Genomic DNA, 9,058 nt, shown 5'->3' on the forward strand with positions numbered 1-9,058 from the left:
ACGCCGCCCGCACCCCGCTGCCGCCCGGCAGCGCCTCGCCTCGCCGGAGCCGCCGCCGTTCCCTATCCGATCCGGATCCGCCGGGTTTTTTCGGTTTAGGTAAAAACCGATCGGTTTTTTTAGAAACCCTAGATGCATTTTCTTATTTTATCGGTTCGGTTTTCTCGGTTTAGTTATTTAGCGGATGTTCGTCCGTTCGTTCGTTTTTACGAACGCTATTCGCCGATTAGGTTCAGACAGCGAACGTTCGTTCATTAGTCTTTTCTTTTTATTTTATTTTCGTCTAGGGACCTATCCATGATTACTTTTATCGTAGAATAGCACCTGATTTTAAAACCCTGGCCGTTTCTTAACCGTTTGTCCAAATCCAGTGAAACCAACGCCAAAATCTTCATCTCGAATCCCTCTTTTTGTTTAAACAACTTGAACAAGGTTTTGACAATTTAAAATTTGGTTTCAAGCAGATTTGAATTCGAATTTCTTTTGACCGTAGTTTCAGTTCCGTAGCTCTTATTTGGTTGATTCTTTTTGCAGATCGAATCTCTTCAGTTGAGTTTTCAGATTTGATCTTCTTATTTGAGTTTTACCCATGCATCTTTGCTTGAGTGCTTATGTATGCTATTGTTTGTTTGCGATAGAATTCCCGGAGTGCGAAGCATGCTACTACGAGTCACTAAGTTTTGCGGATCGTCAGCAAGGCAAGTAACACAATGATCATACTCTTTTCATACCCAGTGTTTATGCATTAGTTTCAATCCTCAAACACTGCATGATTAGGATGTGATTAACATGTGGGTATTGGGAAGTAGATGATGAGGTAGAACCTATTGCCCTGTTTATTATCAAACCCTGGGAGTTACTTCTACGTTATGCTTATATTGCTATGCTATGCTCGTAGACATGGTTTGGGTGAGTGAATCCACGACAGATGTGAGATTGTTAATTAATGGTTAACTTAAGGTGGCAACTTTAATACACATCTGGGTGGATTGTTGGTTTTGGGCACCTGGAGAATCCAGTGTTGTCCTAGGATATCCCGGAGTACCCGTGTGATCATCCTATGGTCCGCCACCCAGGCTCAAAGGGATCGTAAGATTATTCATGCTACAAGCTATTATGGGCTCTAGCATAGTTGAGTAGCTTGCATGACCTCTTCCAGTGGTAGGCTAGCAGATGTAGGGGATGTAGGTTGGTACTGTCTACCCAGGGTTAGAGTTAATGTTTCTGAAAGACTGTTCTCGGTCATCCGTTTCTCAAACACCATGTAGTGCGAGAAATCCAACGGAGGAGATCGAGTCTTGTGGGGAAAAGTGCGCAAACCTCTGCAAAGTGTACAATCTAATCATGGTTAGCCGTGTCCCCGGTTATGGACATCTTGAGTATCTGGTTCGTGGATTATCATATGGATCTCATCACTCTAAATTAAATTGTTGGGTTGATAACTACTGTTTAATTGGGATTGAGTTGGAGGAACCTTCTAAATGTTGTTCAACTACCATGATAGTTAAATAAAATATATTCCTTTGATGTAGGGAAAAATTGGCTTTTCGCAAAAACATATTAACCATAGAGCCTCCACCAGCCATATGCATGTAGTGATAGCATTTATTATGTTCATTGCTCTATTGTGTTACTATGCCAGCATATTCCATGTGCTGACCCGTTTTCGGGCTGCAATGTATCATGTTGCTCAGACGAAGAGCAAGGTGCGCTAGGTTGTTGTCGTGCACTCAGCTATGCCGTTGGAGTTGATGGACTCACTTTATCTTCCAATCCTTCCGTTGTTATCTTATTTAGATGGCCTTAAGCCATATTTATTGTAATAAGTTCTCTTTTTGAGACATTCGATGTAATAAGTGTGTGATTGCACTTTGTTATAAATCCTTCGAGTACTCTGTGTGTCAGCATTACCGATCCAGGGATGACACTTATGCATAGAGACTTGACCGTCTGAGGTCGGGTCGCTACAAGATGGTATCAGAGCACACGCTAAATGTAGGACACGACCACTAAGATGAGCCATAGGTCACTCTTCCCTACTCATTTCTTACTCCTCTCCATTTTCTACTCTATAGGATTGCGGACTCAAGGAACAAGTTTGCACAACCGGATGAAGACACACCCTTTGGAGGACACTTGAAGGAAGTCACTAGGTACCTGAACATCGGAATACCAAGCTTCACCGGGACCTACACCGCCACTTTACCCGAAGAGGAGCGCTGGATGATTCGAGTTCAAGTTCCAGGAAGGACATTCATGCCAGTCATTGAGCCCATAGAGTTTTCCTTTGATGCACAAACCTGGAGTCTAGGCAAGAGCATGGCAGCCCACATTGCTATGGGACGTATCGGAGAAGTCTACAAACAGGAGCTGAAGGACACTATCTACCAGATATGTGGGCGTCGAGACGAGTCATGGGAGATGATTAGCACCAGGAGGTACAGGTCCATTGCAGCTTTCATCCAGGAGTTAAACCAGCACATTCGACGCCAGGAGAACCAGATGTGCGCTAGCATGATAGATCTGAAGAAGCTGATGACCAGGAACATGGAGCTAGAAGAGGAACTCAAGTCTACACGCGACGGATACGAGGAGGAAATCGCGATACTAGTGGAGAAGAATGATGACCTAACCAGGAAGCTAGGAGTATTCATGGGAGACCCCACGCCAGGAGGAGATGACGACCAATCCAAGGACATTCGTTCTAAAGACTACATCATCATCGATGACACCGACTCCGACCCCGACAATAGTGATGATGATTATGAAGACGAAGCTGGAGCAGATATCATGGAGTCTTCCACCGATCAAAATTTCTAGTAGACCACCATATGATCAAGTAGTATTTCCCCATGTAAATAGTATAGTCCGAGCACTGTAACGATAGTTAGATCGATTGTATGCCCTTTCTTGATTGATTGAGTGATATGATATGAATTGATTTGTTTGTCTCATGAGCATATGGGTAGTGATTTTCCCCTTAGACCTCACTCTATTCTAATCTCTTCCCTCTAAACCCATCAGATGCCTCCGAGACGTGACACCGGATTTGCCTTCCCACCGGAGCTCACTCAGTTGATCCAGCAGCAGAATGTCTTGATGCAGTTGTTAGTCCAGAACCAACGCAACAACAACAACAAAAACCCACCGCCACCACCTCTAGTGGACAACTTAGCCCGTTTTCTAAGGTTGCAGCCACCGCTGTTTTCCAGTAGCACCGAGCCGATAGTTGCTGATAATTGGCTACGCAGGATTGGAAGGGAGTTGACCACCGTAGGTTGCACAGATGCTGAGAAGGTGCGCTTTGCCACACATCAATTGGATGGACCCGCAGCCTCATGGTGGGAGAATTACACAGGCACTTTCCCCATAGCCAATGTCACTTGGGACCAGTTTCAGCAAGCATTCCGCACAACACATGTCTCAATTGGAGCTATGAGCATGAAGAAGCGTGAGTTTCGCAACTTATGCCAGGGGAACCGTACTGTAGCTCAGTACGTGGATGAGTTTAGCAAGTTATCTCGCTATGCCCCTGATGATGTGGCCACGGATGCCCGCGAATGATCTGGAATAGATCAAAAAGCAGATTAAGGAGTTATTGTCCGACGAAGTTCATCACCGTGGGGAGCCCCAGTGCTCTTGGTTGAGAAGAAGGATGGATCTTTGAGGATGGTTGTTGATTATCGTGCATTGAATGAAGTGACGGTCAAGAACAAGTACCCACTGCCGATGATCAATGATTTGTTTGACCAGCTGCAAGGAGCTAAAGTGTTTTTGAAGATCGATCCGCGATCAGGATATCACTAGCTGAAGATCCGAGAACAGGATATACCTAAGACAACCTTCACCACAAGGTACGGGCTATATGAGTACACGGTTATGTCATTTGGATTGACTAACGCCCCTGCCTATTTCATAAGTATGATGAATAAGGTGTTCATGGAGTTCTTGGATAAGTTTGTTGTGGTGTTCATTGACGATATTTTGGTATACTCGAAGAATGAAGAGGAGCACAAGGAACACTTGCGTTTAGTTCTCGAGAAGCTCAGGGAACATCAGTTGTATGCCAAGTTCAACAAGTGTGAGTTTTGGTTGAAGGAAGTTGGATTCCTTGGACATGTTATATCAGGAGAAGGTATAGCAGTAGACCCCACCAAGGTTAAGTCAGTCACTGAGTGGTTGGCACCCACCTCAGTTGGAGAGATAGGCAGTTTTCTTGGACTCACGGGATATTATCAGAGATTTATCGAGAATTTCTGTAAGATTGCGAAGCCCATGACGGAGCTGTTGAAGAAGGACACTAAGTTCAAATGGACGGAAGAATGTGAGGCTAGTTTTCAGGAGTTGAAGAAACATTTGACTACAGCCCTAGTGCTGATTCTGCCAGATATACGCAAGGATTTCCAAGTGTATTGCGACGCTTCTCGCTTAGGACTTGGAGGTGTACTTATGCAAGACGGAAGAGTTGTTTCATATGCCTCACGTCAACTTTGACCGCATGAGTTGAATTATGCCACGCATGATTTGGAGTTAGCAGCCATAGTGCATGCACTCAAGACCTGGAGTCATTTTCTTATTGGAAACCGTTGTGATGTGTACACGGATCACAAGAGTTTGAAGTACATTTTCACACAGAAGGAGCTGAACCTCAGGCAGAGGAGATGGTTGGAGCTTATAAAGGATTATGATATGAAGCTGCATTATCACCCAGGAAAGGCCAATGTCGTAGCAGATGCTTTGAGCCGGAGGAGTTATGTTAATACCCTCGTAAGCGGAGGATTGCCAAAGGAGTTAGCAGAGGATCTCAGGGAACTTCGTTTGGAGATTGTTCCTAGGGGTTTTGTTGCAGCGATGGAGGTTCAATCTACATTATTGGGAAAGATTCGAGAAGCTCAGAAGGATGACAAAGAGATTGCTGAGATAAAAGATAAAATGAGTAAAGGAAAGGCCAAGGGTTTTCGTGAGGACCGTGTTTATGTGCCCAATAATGCAGAGATCAGGAAGTTGATACTACAGGAAGCACATGACTCGCCATACTCGATACACCCCGGAAACACCAAGATGTATTTGGATTTGAAGGAGCGTTTCTGGTGGACTGGTATGAAGAAGGATATTGCCGAGTATGTAGCAGTATGTGATGTATGTCAGAGAGTGAAGGCAGAACATCAGAAGCCAGCCGGATTACTACAGCCTATGACGATACCCGAATGGAAGTGGGACAAGCTTGGCATGGATTTTATCATCGGATTACCCAGGACCCGATCGGGATATGATTCTATATGGGTAGTAGTTGATCGCTTGACCAAAGTGGCTCACTTTATCCCAGTGAAAACCACCTACACAAGTGCGAAGTTGGCCAAAATATATATGGCCAGGATCGTATGTCTGCATGGAGTTACGAGGACCATCGTATCAGATAGAGGAACACGGTTCACTTCAAAGTTTTGGCATCAGCTGCACCAGACTTTGGGTACAAGGCTTGAGTTCAGCACAGCCTTTCATCCGCGGACAAATGGACAGACCGAGAGAGTTAATCAGATTATGGAGGACATGTTGAGAGCTGGTGCGCTAGATAATGGATCTAGTTGGGATGACAATTTGCCTGACGCGGAGTTCTCATACAACAATAGCTACCAGGCCAGTTTGAAGATGGCACCGTTTGAAGCCCTGTGTGGAAGAAGATGCCGAACACCGTTGATGTGGGATGAAGTTGGAGACCGTCAATTGTTTGGACCAGATTTGATCAAGGAGTCCGAAGAGAAGGTTAAGATGATTCGCGACAGACTGAAGGTAGCTCAGTCCAGGCAGAAGAGTTATGCAGACTCAAAATGCAAGGAGGTAGTCTATGAAATCGGAGATAGGGCATATCTTCGTGTATCGCCGCTCTGAGGAGTTAAACGATTTGGAGTCAAGGGAAAGCTAGCCCCGAGATTTGTAGGACCATACCGAGTTTTGGAATGTATGGGAGAAGTGGCGTACAAGTTGGAGTTACCCGAAGGATTGTCAAGACTTCATGATGTGTTTCACGTTTCCCAGTTGAAGAAGTGCCGTGCAGAGATGGCCGATATACCTCTGAGAGATACAGTGCCCCTGGAAGCGATTCAGTTGGACATTGACCTGACCTATGAGGAGAAAACAGTCAAGATTCTCGAGTTTGCCAGCCGAGTCACGCGCAGCAAGGTTATCAAGTTTTGCAAAGTTCAGTGGAGCCACCATACCGAGGATGAAGCTACCTGGGAACGAGAGGAAGACCTACGCAAAGATCACCCACACCTATTTTCTAGCCAACCCGAATCTCGAGGGCGAGATTCATCTTAAGGGGGTAGGTTTGTAACATACCAAATATCCATTTTGGAATGTTATACATAGGTCATTCATGCATATCATATTTTATTGCATTTTGTTTTGCGATCCCCGAAATTCTAAGCAACTCAAGGACCCACGGAGAGAGTTGGGGATTTCACCGTTTTCATATTTGAATTTTCTCAAATATCGAAACAAGGATCATTTTGGTTTTAATTATTTTTCTCTCCGAAAATATTTCAAATTAAACTATATGAGAGGAGATAATATGACTTCTCCAAAATAAATGAAATATTGGAGGAAAAATATTAAAATCAAATAAATAATTTTATTTGGATCTTATTGCTATTTTATTTGAATTAGAAAATATGCATTTTTCAAAATTGCATTATTAGGCCAAGAAAATGTTCACGTTGTTCTAAATATTTTATTTAGACGGTGAAAATTTGTTTTGGAATTTTTAGATTTTTTATTTTTATTTACTTAGGATTTATTTTGGCAGAATCTATTTTTAAAAAAACTCTTCGCGGACCGAACTGGGCCGAAGCCCCGCCGGCCCGGCACCGCCGCCACCTTCCCCACGCCCGCACTCCGTGCCCGAGCCGGACTCCGCCGGAGTCCGGGACACTGCCGCTGCCTTGGTTGCCCCCTGCCCAAGCCGAGCCCCCTCCCCCTTTATATGTTGCCGCCGCCTCGACCCCCGCCTCGCCCCGCCTCCCGCAGCAGCAGCACGCAACCGCGCCCGCCGCCGCACGCCGCCCGTGCCCCATGCCGCACCCCGCCGCCGCCTCGCAGCGCCTCGCCACGCCGGAGCCGCTGCCTCGCCGCCAGAGCCGCCGCCGTTCTCGATCCGATCCGGATCCGCTGGTTTTTTTCGGTTTAGGTAAAAACCGATCGGTTTTTTAAGAAACCCTAGATGCATTTTTTATTTTATCGGTTCGGTTTTCTCGGTTTAGTTATTTAGCGGACGTTCTGTAACGCCCACGATGCGGCTATATCTCCCACGTGTCGAGGCACGACTTAGAGGCATAACTGCATTGTGGTTTTGTCGCAAGAAGGGTCATCTTCACACAATCCCATGTAATGAACAAGAATGGGATAAAGAGTTGGCTTACAATCGCCACTTCACACAATACATAAATTAAATCATACATCAATCAGAGTACACACATAGGTCCGACTACGGAACTAAAAGAAAAGAAGACAACCCCAAATGCTAGATCCCCGATCGTCCCAACTGGGCTCCACTACTGATCATTAGGAAACAAAACATAGTAACGACCAAGGTCCTCGTCGAACTCCCACTTGAGCTCAGTTGCATCACCTGCACTCGTATCGTCGGCACTTGCAACTGTTTGGAAGTATCTGTGAGTCACGAGGACTCAGCAATCTCACACCCGCGAGATCAAGACTATTTAAGCTTATGGGTAGGAGAAGGTAGTGAGGTGGAGCTGAAGCAAGCACTAAGCATATATGGTGGCTAACATACGCAAATAAGAGCGAGAAGAGGAGCAACAGAACGGTCGTCAACTAGTAATGATCAACAAGTGATCCTGAACTCATACTTACGTCAAACCATAACTCAAAAACCGTGTTCTCTTCCCGGACTCCGGCCGAAAAGAGACCATCACGGCTACACACGCGGTTGATGCGTTTTAATTAAGTCGAGTGACAAGTTCTCTACAACCGGACATTAACAAATTCCCATCTGCCACATAACCGCGGGCACGGCTCTCGAAAGTTAATACCCTGCAGGGGTGTCCCAACTTAGCCCATTATAAGCTCTCACGGTCAACGAAGGATATTCCTTCTCCTGGGAAGACCCGATCAGTCTCGGAATCCCGGTTTACAAGACATTTCGACAATGGTAAAACAAGACCAGCAAAGCCGCCCGATGTGCCGACAAATCCCGATAGGAGCTGCACATATCTCGTTCTCAGGGCACACCGGATGAGCAAGACGTCGGGTTGGCATAGACCATGGTTGCCCAGGGGCGCCGGACACCGCTCGGTTTGGACCAGCACTCGAAGGAGCACTGGCCCGGGGGGGTAAATAAAGATGACCCTTGAGTCTGCAGAACCCAAGGGAAAAAGGCTTAGGTAGGCAAATGGTAAAACCAAGGTTCGGCCTTGCTGGAGGAGTTTTATTCAAAGCGAACTGTCAAGGGGGTCCCATAAATCACCCAACCGCGTAAGGAACGCAAAATCAAGGAACATAACACCGGTATGACGGAAACTAGGGCGGCAAGAGTGGAACAAAACACCAGGCATAAGGCCGAGCCTTCCACCCTTTACCAAGTATATAGATGCATTAATTAAATAAGAGATATTGTGATATCCCAACATATCCATGTTCCAACATGGAACTAGCTTCAACTTCACCTGCAACTAGCAACGCTATAAGAGGGGTTGAGCAAAAGCGGTAACATAGCCAAACAACGGTTTGCTAGGAAGGATGGTTAGAGGCTTGACATGGCAATATGGGAGGCATGATATAGCAAGTGGTAGGCAGCGCGGCATAGCAATAGAGCGAAACAACTAGCAAGCAAAGATAGAAGTGATTTCGAGGGTATGGTCATGTTGCCTGAGATCCCGCAAGGAAGAAGAACGAGTCCAAGAAGAAGACGAACGGGCGTAGTCGAAGGAATCCTCACAACTCCGGAACGAAACCGAAGGTAACAAGAGAAGCAACCCGGAAAGAAACAAACAACATAGTAAACAACCACCACATACACATGGCATGATGCACAAACAAG

Source organism: Triticum aestivum, chromosome 1D (genome assembly GCF_018294505.1).
Source record: "Triticum aestivum cultivar Chinese Spring chromosome 1D, IWGSC CS RefSeq v2.1, whole genome shotgun sequence".
NCBI classification, from domain to species: Eukaryota; Viridiplantae; Streptophyta; class Magnoliopsida; order Poales; family Poaceae; genus Triticum; species Triticum aestivum.